We start from the raw sequence: 12501 nt of genomic DNA, 5'->3' as shown, positions 1-12501 counted from the left end.
GAATTTTTTTTTGTGTGTAAGTTTATAGCTATGGCTTTTCTTTTATTTTTTAGTGAAAATATAGCACCTACTTGTTTATAAAAAAAAATTTATTGAAATTGGCAAAGTAAGATAATTTTTATAATTTTTCAAAAATTATACTAAAAAATATCAACTTTTCAATTTTTGATGGAAAAAAACTTTATGTGCTTTGCCTTGCTTAGCCCCCTTACTATAAAAAAATGAAAGTTCTGAGTCTATAATTTCAATTAAAAAAAAACAAACAACCGTCAATTACCGTCCCTTTTAGTAACATCGATTTTAACTTCCACAAATACTGATGTCTTCAACAGACTTCTTATAACTTCGGATCCTTACATAAGTAGCTTAAGGTGTCATTCGAACAAAATTTCCTTAGAACTAGATCCCATTGTTAAAGATATGGTGCTTGCATAATATTACGAATAACAAGTAAGGAAGGGCTAAGTTCGGGTGTCACCGAACATTTTATACTCTCGCATTATAAAGTGATAATCGAGATTTCATTATACGTCATTTACATATTTTTCAAATACCGTATTTTTGTAAAGTTTTATTCCGCTATCATCATTGGTTCCTAATGTACTATATATTATACAGAGAAGGCATCAGATGGAATTCAAAATAGCTTTATATTGGAAGAAGGCGTGGTTGTGAACCGATTTCACCTATATTTCGTACATGTCATCAGGGTGTTAATAAATATTATATACCGAATTTCATTGAAATGGGCGAAGTAGTTCCTGAGATATGGTTTTTGGTCCATAAGTGGGCGAGGCCACGCCCATTTTCAATTTTTAAAAAAGCCTGGCTGCAGCTTCCTTCTGCAATTTCTTCCGAAAAATTTAGTGTTTCTGACGTTTTTTGTTAGTCCGTTAACGCACTTTTAGTGATTTTCTACATAACCTTTGTATGGGAGGTGGGCGTGGTTATTATCCGATTTCTTCCATTTTTGAACTGTATATGGAAATGCCTGAAGAAAACGACTCTGTAGAGTTTGGTTGACATAGCTATAGTAGTTTCCGAGATACGTACAAAAAACTTAGTAGGGGGCGGGGCCACGCCCACTTTTCCAAAAAAAATTACGTCCAAATATGCCCCTCCCTAATACGAGCCTTTGTGCCAAATTTCATTTTAATATCTTTATTTATGGCTTAGTTATGACACTTTATAGGTTTTCGGTTTTCGCCATTTTGTGGCAGTGGCCGATTTTGCCCATCTTCGAACTTAACCTTCTTATGGAGCCAAGAAATACGTGTACCAAGTTTCATCATGATATCTCAATTTTTACTCAAGTTACAGCTTGCACGGACAGACGGACGGACAGATGGACGGCAGCACTGGATGCACTGCAAAAAATAAAAATAGCACTTCGGGAACAAACAGAACTCTTTCAACCAGATTTCTCGAAACTATTTGATTTAATTACTGATGCAAGTAATTTTGCTATTGAGGCAGTCCCATCTCAAAATAAACAACCAATTGCCTTCATTTCAAGAACATTAAATGATACTGAACAGAATTATAGCATATATGGAACCATAGTTTGGTCACTTCAAAAGTTACGAAACTATATACATATATGGGGTAGCAAATTTAAATATTTACACATACCATCAGTCCTTCAAATATTCAATATCAGACAAAAATCCGAATACGAAATTAAAAAGGTGGAAAAAATGAAATGGATGAAAAAGGAGCAAAACTTGTTTATAAATCAGGACACCAAAATGTTGTAGCAGACTGATTGTTCTTAACATTTGGCAGAAAGTTCACCTGTAGAACATTTCAAAAGGGTAAAGCAACCATTGAATTCATTTAAAAATCAAATTGTACCTATTTATGACCTAGCCAACGTAGCAAAGGTATTAACGGAAACAATTTTTCCAAATAGAGTACGTCATACAATCCACTACAAGGACAAGAATGACTTAATAGAAAAATTAAAAGAAGTTGCCAGACCAACTGTCACGAACGCTTTAAAAATAGACGGGGAAATATTATTTCATGTCAAAGATGACATTATTGCTAATTTCCCAACTTACACATGTTATAAACATAGACGACCAAAGGAACTTGTAGTAAAGACACAGACGTGCTCACCGCAATTATAAAAATAACACTCAAGAAATTTTACTTACACATTTTTGGCCCAACGTGAAGGAAATGTGTAGAATAGAAAAAATAAAATGTGAAATTTGTTTACACCACAAGTATGAAAGACATCCAAACAAACAACCTATCATCGCTATAAACTTGTTTCATCAATTGAAACGTTTCGGTAAAAGTTTTACCAATTTTAAAACAAAATTTAATGTTGGCTCTCTGTTCGAGCTCATTTTCGCACTTTAAACGCAATAACTTCACATCCACTCAATGAAATATCATGAAATTCTCACTGGACAATCGATAAAGATAGTAGATTCTATCGCACCAGTCGACATATAGCGCCACCAGGGGGCACTAGATTCAAAAAGTCCTGTTTACTTTGGAACGCACCTTGCATAAGTCAGGTGATATAATTATTCCCGAACGGACTGACGGAATAAAAGTGCCAATAAATATAACAAACATACTATAAAAGAGATCACGGTGCAACCATTCCAACTGAGAGAGGAACATAAGGACAGCATTCGAAGACAGGCTACAGCATGTACGGCGGTATTATAATGGGTTGTCAAAAAAGTCTTGCGGTATTTTTATTGATTTTTTTTTATTGAAATTTAAATGAATTTTTGATGATTCATGCCCAGCTCTTGACCGATGCTACGGCTGCTACTATGCCGGTCTCTTTCGACCAATTCAGCGATTTTATCGCAATTTTCGACGACAGGCCTTCCGGAGTGTGGCGCATCTTCGACCACCTTTACACCAGAACGAAAACGTTGAAACCATCGTTGTGCGGTGGAAATGGTCCATAAATTGCACAAATTTTATTGGCGGCTTGAGATTCATTTTTGCCTTTATCGTAGCAGTACTGGAAAAATATGCCCTGTTTGCAACGCTATAACTCACGAACGACTTAAAAGAAACGACAATCAATCAAACAGCGCGTGAAATGAGCTTTCCAAAAATGACCCGATGCGACGAATAAAACTAGGACTACGCGCTTTCAGCGCCAACTAGCGAAAATACCGCAAGACTTTTTGACAACCATTAGTATTAATTGCACTTTACTTCTCTTTTGCAGATTTAGTGACTGAGCTCAGTAATAAAAAATTTGTTTTGACTGAGACAAACATAGTGTTTTTATTTGAAGATACACAATTTTTGTACCATACAGCCAATTTAACGAGTATACTTACATCGTACGAAAATTTTATGAGCTATAATAATAGTGCAAACCCAAATGAAAGAGAGGCTATTCTTGTGAGTAAAATAGAGGCTTTAAAATCACAATTATTACCTACAGGGCACGACGTGGACTAAACTTTTTAGGCTCAATTGTAAAATTCGTCACAGGGACACCGGACAATGTCGATTTAATAGAAATAAAAACAGGCTTAAATTAATTAATCGAAAACAATAACAAACAAAGAAAGAGTAACTCTCAGTTTGAAAAATTTTTAGAAAAATTAGATCCGAAATCTGTTCTAAAAGAATTTGTAATCAGAAAAGTTTACAAAGAGTTAGAGAAAATTACGATTGCAATTAATTTTGCTAGAAATGGAAATTTTTACTCTAGAACTTTAAACTTGAACAATTCACAAATTGATTTCAAAAGAAGTTTTTGATGTTTCTGTCATAAAAATTTTCGGATATCCACGTTTATAGATGTATGTACAGGAATGCGATAATCACAATATACAGGGTGGGCCAAAAGAAACCAAGGGGTGTAAAAGTTTAATAACTTTTTCGTTTATTAATTTTTTTCTTTCCGATTAAATAATATACAAAAGGGAAATTTTTTTACACTAAGTATGAAAAATGATGTCTCTTAAATGACCGCCGTTTTCAGCTTCGCACTGATGGGCTCTTTTTAGAGCATTGTCCATAACATCTTTCAAAACTTGTGGCTGTAGCGTTCGAATTTCTGCACCAATGTTTGCCTTGAGTTCAAGGATTGTCTCTGGCTTGTTCATATACCAAAGAAAATAGTAGGGTGCTGTCAAATCTGGCGATCGCGCTGGCCAAATAATTTCCGAATTTCTGGAAATTATTCGCCCTCCAAAAATTTTACTTAAAAGTGCCATTGTGTCTCGGGCAGTATGGGCAGTAGCTCCGTCCTGCTGAAACTACATACCAGGTCTGTTTTCAAAAGCAGGACGTAAAAAATTTTCTATCATAAACCGATACCGCTCTCCATTTACGGTTACAGCACTTCCATCTTCATTCTCGAAGAAGTAAGGCCCAATGACATTTTCAGATGTGATCCCACACCATACTGTACACCTGATGGGGTGTAATTGGCGTTGATGAATGGCTCTTGGATTTTGAGAACCCCAGAACCTACAGTTCTGCTTATTAACAAAGCCATTCAAATGAAAATGAGCTTCATCACTCATAATCAAATTTTTAATAAAGTAGATTTCATTTCTGGCCAACTCTTGAAATTTAACTGCAAAATTTAGACGTTGCCGATGATCTGCGGGTTTTAATTCTTGCACCATTTGCACCTTATATGGGTATAACTGTAAATCTTTTTTTAAAATGCGCCGAAGTGACGTACGAGACATTCCTAGCTGAGCAGAACGCCTTCTGGCAGATGTTTTTAGTGCTTCGTTAACACTTTGCTGTACTCGTTCAATATTTTCCGCAGTGCGACTTAAACGCGGTCCACCGGTTCGAAGCAAATCTGTTACGCTGCCATGTTGGTGATGACGATCAACTAAGCAACGAATAATTGCTTCAGAGGGCGAAATTCTGCCGTTAAAATGTCGACGATATGCTCTTTGCGTTAAAATAATTGATCTCTGGTTTAAATAATAAAATTCTATTGTTCTGGTTCTCTGTTCAGTTGTGTACCTCTCCATTATAAATTCTCCAAGTGTTGTCTATATAATCTGAAAGAAAAAATAAAAAAAAAATTAATAAACGAAAAAGTTGTTAAACTTTGCACACCTTGGTTTCTTTTGGCCCACCCTGTATATATTTTTTCTTATCCTTTTTGGGGCTCCTTTATTCGCACATGCATAGCAATTCAATGGATTGTGACCTTCGCCAGGATTAGTCCAAGTCATTGGGATACCGAATGGCATACTTTCACGTCTTCTATTTTTCCAATCCATTAGACGGTTGTAGCAGCTTTTACAAAAATGTTACAGCTGTTCAAAAATGACTGAAAATAATGAAGAAACTCGCAAGCATCCAATGAAATTTGCGAAGTTTACGGAGGCGATGCATTATAAATTCGTGTAGCACAGCAACGCACATAGGAGCATTTAGCCTCAAAGACCGGACAAAGTTATTTTAAGTGATTTTATGAACGAAAATGCATGTTGGAATATAATAATGCAATATATCAAAATAAAACAAGTAAGGAAGGGCTAATTTCGGGTACAACCGAACATTTTATATTGAATATATATTAAAATAAAGTGATAAAATAAAATTATAATAAAAAAATAAGAATTCCCCCGTGAGTGTTGCTACAAAGCCTCTTCTGATTCATCAGAATGCTCAGGCAACCCTGTTTCAGTGTCGACGTAGACCTCTGGTTCCTGTGACTCGAAGAGCTTTATAGTTTCACTCAAGAAGGGTTGGCTTTTGCTTCGTTGACGTTTTCGCTGGCAACTTAAAAATGGATCAGATGTGAGAAGAAGCCCTTTTAAACATCTTGGTTGCACTGAACCCGTGAAAATTTTCTTGCAAAGTCTTGTCGATATAGACGACAATGCTTGTTTCGAGCCTCCGCTGCCTCTTCTGATAGCTGGCCGATAGGTAAGATAGCGTATTTTATGATTGTTGGGCCATGTAAGTATTTTATGAAGAGTGGGCGTTATTGAATACCAGAAGTAGTTCTCCACGTACATTTTTGCTGTATCTTTGCAAAATATTTGGAATTTTATTACATCAATTTTATGGCCGGATGATATTGCTTCTAGAATGACCTTAAGTTTGATCATGAAATCGTTTTTTATTCCTGTAATTTCAGCAGCTTAATCTGGATCGCTGAAGAATCTTCGAGAAGTGTTACCCGACTTAGAATTTCCGAAACCAGCTTTTGGCATGTCTATTAATAGTAAAGTTCTTTCCCTGTATGCTTTTTGGATTCTTTCCTTATTTTCTTTCACAAGTTTTTTCTCTTCTGTGGTTCGGACTTGCCATTTCTTCAAAGGAAGTTTATAAGCAAGGTGTAATATGGTTTCGAATAAACGGATTCTAGCGTGGAGAATTGACAAACCAAATTTTAATGACTTGGGATCTTCCTCATTAGTACTTTCAAAGTTATTGAAACTTTTTGACGTTTTCCCACATATGTGACATCTCATGGTAGAAGTAGTATCGGTAGCCGCATTGCAATCTTTTGCGTAACCATTGTTGGAAGCAATGTGTGTCGCACGAAAATATCTCGTATTGGATTGGGTATTTTGGTCACCAGCAATCGTTTTGCCTGATTCTCTAGGTTTAATATCTCTTCTTTTGTGACATTGACAGTTTCATGCAGAAATCGAATTCGAATTGGTCGGCAGAAACGAATAGATGAAGGTATAGGATTTTGCCACAGAACTTTTTTGATGTCACCTATATGTGACTGCAACCTCAAGGGAACCAATGAACTCTGAAATATGTAGGAGTCGTCATCGCCAGGAGAGCTAAAGAGCGAGTATTTTTGTTATATAGTACAACTTGATGTGAACCATCGCAACCCCATTTTGAAATAAGTTCAAGATTCTCTAATTCGGCTACCGTGCAGTTTTGAAGAACGTCCTCAATATAAAGACATAGCCTAATAGTAGTGTGGTCGAGTAAATCTTGGAGCACACTTCAACACATCTCTCTGTAACTCGTATTGAATCTTGTTTTGGATAACAGCTTTTCTTTACTTCTCTTATAAGCGTATAACAAGGAAAAATACCTGTTTTAATCACTGCCGGCTTGACTTACCACTTTTGCCGAATTGTGTATCTTAAAATAAAACCTCCTGTGCAATTTCGCAATTTATTTACAATATATATAATGTGTCACAATAGAACTCCGCTTTATACACTGCTATTTTACACTATAGAGCTAGGTTTGGAACTTATGGATGTAGATTTAAACTAGAGATCACTACCGGTGCGTAGCGAAAGAGCGACGTGGGTTCAACGACGGACGAGTCAGAACTGGCGTGTGTAGAGGCTGACCCTTTTCATGTCGTGTGGTGTGGTGGGTGTTTAAGTGTGTGGATCCTGGGCTCTCGCGTGTGGGTGGTTTTGATGTGGAGTGTGGTGATGTTGAGGTGAGTGTGGTGAGTGTGCGTGTTAGTGATGGGTGTAGGGTGTGGTGTGGGGCAGGCGACTAAGGCTCATTTAGCCAATACCCTTGTTTGATTCGTGTAATAACTCCCACTGTTTTCTTGTAAAATCACCTTCAACAAAGATTTGTAAGGCTTTAGCAGGTGTGTACTTTTTTTTATTTTATGGCTCTTGTAGGAGTAGAAGTTACGCCTATTATAAGTATAGACACAGCAGCATTACCTGCCATCCTTTGATTAACGCTAGCTGTGTAAGTACTCGTAGTTTTCCGGCGTTTACTACGATCAGACAACTCTTGGAATTGTATGCTTAGGCGCCCAGAGTTAGTATTCGGCGTCCAGTTGTGTACTAAAATGGAAGCGTTAAGCCATTCTTCGTATTTTTTGACAAATCTTTCTTCAGTATAACTGGACAATACCCATTTCTTTTTTAAATCCCATATGAAATACTTTAAATCATTACTTAAAGTTTGAAATTCGCCTTCTGGACACTTCATCATTTCTTGAAGCTTTTTTTCCATATATGACATTTTATCTTCTCTTTTTTTCGCAGCGCTTTCCCTACAAAGCATATATGTATAATGTTTTTCGAGACATCTCTTTAACTTTTGATTTTGAACCTGAAAAAACGAAATAATAGAACAAATTCCTAACGTAGTTCTTGCACATTTTCAATTCCAGTAATTTTGGGTACTACTCCAAAAATGTATACCCTCTTAGCATTTGCCCTCTTCCTACCCGTCTAGACTAATTCAGCAGGATTTCAGTATTCAATTAAAAAAAATAAATAAATCAGTACTCATTTTTTGCAATTGATAAACTTTTTTTAACGCGTGCAGACGGGGCAAATGTTTAAGCTGATATGTTAAGTAGAAACCCTGTAGTTTACTAAGAAAGAAAAATCATAGCTCGACCTCCCCCAACACTATAACAAAAACTCTAATTTCTAAAAAATTAAAAAAAAAAAATTAGTTTTTTTAATGATGCCATGTTGTCCTGAATCCATAAAAAATATTTCCAAGAATTCCGTTCACGCATTAAAAAAAACCACTTGCAATCTCGAGAACAATGGAGAGTTTCGCAAATAATCATGTGCGTTCTGAACGAAGTGTAGGTTTCGACTACTTGTGTGGCAATATAGCGGCCTGAAGGTCATTCATTCAATCGGTTCATTGTAGACTGGTTATTTAGGTACCAAAAAAAAAATCAATTTTGAGTACCATCGCTGAAGTTTGTAATTTTCAATTTTGTCCAGTTTTTGAGGGTAAATGCTCCTATGTGCAACGGTTCGCTCGCTACCGTTCTGAAAATTTCGAAATTGCGATTTATAGCCCTGACAGACGACACGGGTAATTTGTATTAACGGGCTTAATTTACATTTACTTGCGCATTTGACCCATGGTAATGTAAATTTGTAATGCACAAGAATTTCGTGCATTTAGCTGAATTTACCAAATTTGAGTAGGCAACACCGCTCAAAAATGGCCGATTTTTGCTTTTTTTTTGAGAGATGTCGATTGAAATCTGCCGCCCACCCATTGCTAATAAAATTATGTGCAAGTATATTAACAAAAACAAATTTTAATATTTTTAGATTGCAAAAAATAAACAACGCACAGTTTGCTATCCATTTTTCCAATATTCTTAACTTTTTTGCACACTTTCTTCGCATTACAATCAATTATTTTTTTTAATTTCACTCTATTATCTTTGAAAGTAGTTAATAATAAACGTATTTTTTCGTTAAATTTATATTGATTTTCCAACAATACCAAAATTTCTATTAATAATTTCTATTATTCATTTTTATTTCACTTTTTTTTTTTAATAAATAAACAAATTTCACAATCAGCTGTCTAAATGCACAACTCTGCCTTGCTTAAAGCGTATTAATTTTGCTCGTCTGTCAGGGATATTACACTGATGCAATAATGTCTCCATTGTTATGACTAAACCAAACACGCTCTCTCATTTTCATTGAGATAGCTCACATATCGGCCGATATATGCAGTATAAAGTCACTCAGAAATTCAAAAATCTTTCTGTTAGGTATATTTCAATTATATATTATATATTACTTTGTTCGATATTTACGTTAAAAAGTAAACTATAGGTACAGAGCAATTTTTCGTCGTAAGATGGTATATTTCAAAGGCATTAGGCGTGCAAAGTGTTATTCCATTATAATAATTGCTTATTGATTTGTACACTGGAAAAGTGAAAGAATCAAAATTTAAAATTGTGTTATAAGGAAAGTAGGCCTAGTTGTAGTCCCATTTCGCCAAGTTTTGCACTATAAGAGGGTCCCAAGATATGAGGTCTAACCTAAAATTCCCGGTTCTTATAAAGCTTTCTTATACCACCTCCGGTGAAAAGTTTAAGTCTTTGTCATATTTTTATTATTTTTATGAACTATAATTATAAATAATTACATTACATTTAGCAAGGCAACTAGTAACTAAGACTATCGGCCTGACTTATTACTAAAAAATTTTATATTTTAAAAATTAATTAATTTATTAAAATTTTATATTAAAAAATTCTCTAGAATAAGATAATATTAAAAAATAAGTATCGAAGTAAATAAATGATTACACAAGGTGCAAAAGGTTACTTTGGTAAATTAAGTTAAAGATTTTTTTTATGTTTTCATTATCTAAGGTCTTTAGCATATTTGTGGGCAATTCATTTCCAAATGTATTGACTCCAGCGTTTGAAAAACTACGCTACTCTCGTAGCATTTCATTTTACTTTTGCTACCGCTCTCACTTTGTCGGGAGCCGCAGCATAGCCTTAGCATAACAATGTAAAGTATGTGCTCTACTCTGCTCCGAGTTTTGTTTGGTAAAAAACTATAGCTGGAGCGGGAGCAAAAAATTAAATTCTGCGCTATGCTCTGGCGTAGCGGTAGCAAAAAATTGGGAGCGGTAGCACAGCAGAGCAAATGAAAAATTTCATGTGCTACAGCTCCCGAATGTGTTTGTTGTTTTTTTTCTTTTTTGCTATTTTCTGGCATAATATTTGAATTAATTGAATAATTCAAACAAAACAATGTTATGCAAATCATTTTGGCACTTGTTGCGTCAAGTGCCTTTATAAATATATTAATAAAGTGAATTAGATAATAATTGAATAAATTATACATTTTTTTTATTATGTAAAATATTTACCAATTTTGTATTACCAAAAACATCATCTATTCCAAATGTATTACAATACTCAATTACTATGAATTTTCGCAATTAATTTTAACTATGTACATATACTTTCCCCCTTTTTATATACATTAGGGTGTTTTTTTGAACTATTAATTTTTTCAGTCCCGTCACGAATTTTCCTTGGAAATACCCCAAAAAAAAAAAAATTCCCTGAAAATTTTAGCCCTACATATGTGTTAACATTAAGAACTGGACCGAGGCATGTAAAAATTTTCCATAGAAAATACACTACAATCTTGGTTTTTTATCTTTAAATTCCTACAGATCAGAGGTATTTTATGGCATCACTTTGACTTTAGACGCTGTAGCTCTTGTCAGTTATACAAAAAAATGCGAATTTCGTGGAAAAATCAGGTTTAGATACCTCGCCTTTATCTTTTGGAATACACGTGGTTAATATTCATCTATTGATTACCGAGCCAGTTTTAACACGTTCGCGTTCATTTGAATTTAGCGGGTGGCTGCCAGATAATCACTTAATTTTTCCATACAAACGTGAAGAGCGGGAATTCTCGCTTTTTTTCTACAGGTTAGTTTTTTAAAATAGTCTGAACAAATTAGGGAACTCCCGCCATATGTGCGGAAGAAATTGCGGGAATATAGCGCGGGAATTCCCGCAATTGTTTTATTGAAGGAAACATGACGGGAATTCCCGCAATTTACGCGAATGTGTTAATCCATTGCACTGTGTATTTGCAGTTCTATTCTACCATTCCCAATATTTAGTAATTTTATAATTTTTTAGGAAGAATCAGTTTGAAATTGTACGCATATACATACTTCAATGTATATTGCAAAGAATCGAAAAGATTTCTGTATATCTAAAATTATAATAAACCTTTTTATCAACACTCCAATTATTCCGCTTTATCTTTACGTTAGATATCGCGTTTGGTTTGTTATGAATGTATTTGCGTCCTTGACCAATAATCTAGCAAAGTATCCGCAGTGCCTTGACAATGAAAATTCCAATGCCATTTTTTGTTGTGATATTAAATATATCAGACGAGCTCGTTTAAAAAAAAAACTACCTGGTTAAGAAGCAAAATCAGTATAACCCATACACTAAGCACGTTTGGAAATGAAAATTTTTACTTATTTCTTTCTATTTTTGCCAAATCGGTTCAGCCGTTCTTGAGTTATAAACGACTTTCTTTTATATACCAACTTGTACCATACTTGTAAATGCCAGAAAATAGCAAAAAAGAAAAATAAAACAACAAACACATTCGGGAGCTGTAGCACATGAAATTTTTCATTTGCTCTGCTGTGCTACCGCTCCCAATTTTTTGCTACCGCTACGCCAGAGCATAGCGCAGAATTTAATTTTTTGCTCCCGCTCCAGCTATAGTTTTTTACTTTACTTACTTTACATTGTTATGCTAAGGCTATGCTCTGGCTCCCGACAAAGTGAGAGCGGTAGCGATAGCATAGCAATAATTTTAGAAATTTTGCTGCTACGGAGTAGTAAATGAGAACCCTGATTGACACGCGCATTATTATATTTTATACACTCATCGAGAATATGTTTTATGGACAGTGCGCAGTTGCACGCTGTACAATAAGGAGGCGGTTCCCCTTTTAACAAATATTCGTGCGTTAACTTTGTGTGACCCAGTCGTAATCTGGTGATAATGCGAAGTTCTGCCGTCGCTGAGACCGGGAGTGTTGGCTTGATGCGATTTTAATTGTAAATTTTGTATCCATGTTGATACGTTTGCCAGTTAGTCGCAGTTAGTTTCCTAACGTGGTTGTTTATTTGTCGAATGATGTCTGTTTTTACCAAAGGCTCGAAGTATATACAGGGTGTCTGGTAGACTTCTTTAGCTGCGATGTCTGCATATTCGTTTCCGATGATGCCACAATGGC

The 12501-nt window shown here is 35.2% G+C and overlaps 1 protein-coding gene across 2 annotated transcripts in view; it reads left to right on the top strand.

Annotated features, from left to right (window-relative positions):
* Positions 1 to 12501, top strand: part of LOC126764053 (uncharacterized) — a 917515-nt gene that overhangs the window by 491684 nt on the left and 413330 nt on the right. The gene's annotated exons all lie outside the window — the stretch shown is intronic.

Source organism: Bactrocera neohumeralis, unplaced genomic scaffold, assembly GCF_024586455.1.
Source record: "Bactrocera neohumeralis isolate Rockhampton unplaced genomic scaffold, APGP_CSIRO_Bneo_wtdbg2-racon-allhic-juicebox.fasta_v2 cluster09, whole genome shotgun sequence".
NCBI classification, from domain to species: domain Eukaryota; kingdom Metazoa; phylum Arthropoda; class Insecta; order Diptera; family Tephritidae; genus Bactrocera; species Bactrocera neohumeralis.
This window is presented reverse-complemented; position numbering and strand designations above follow the sequence as displayed.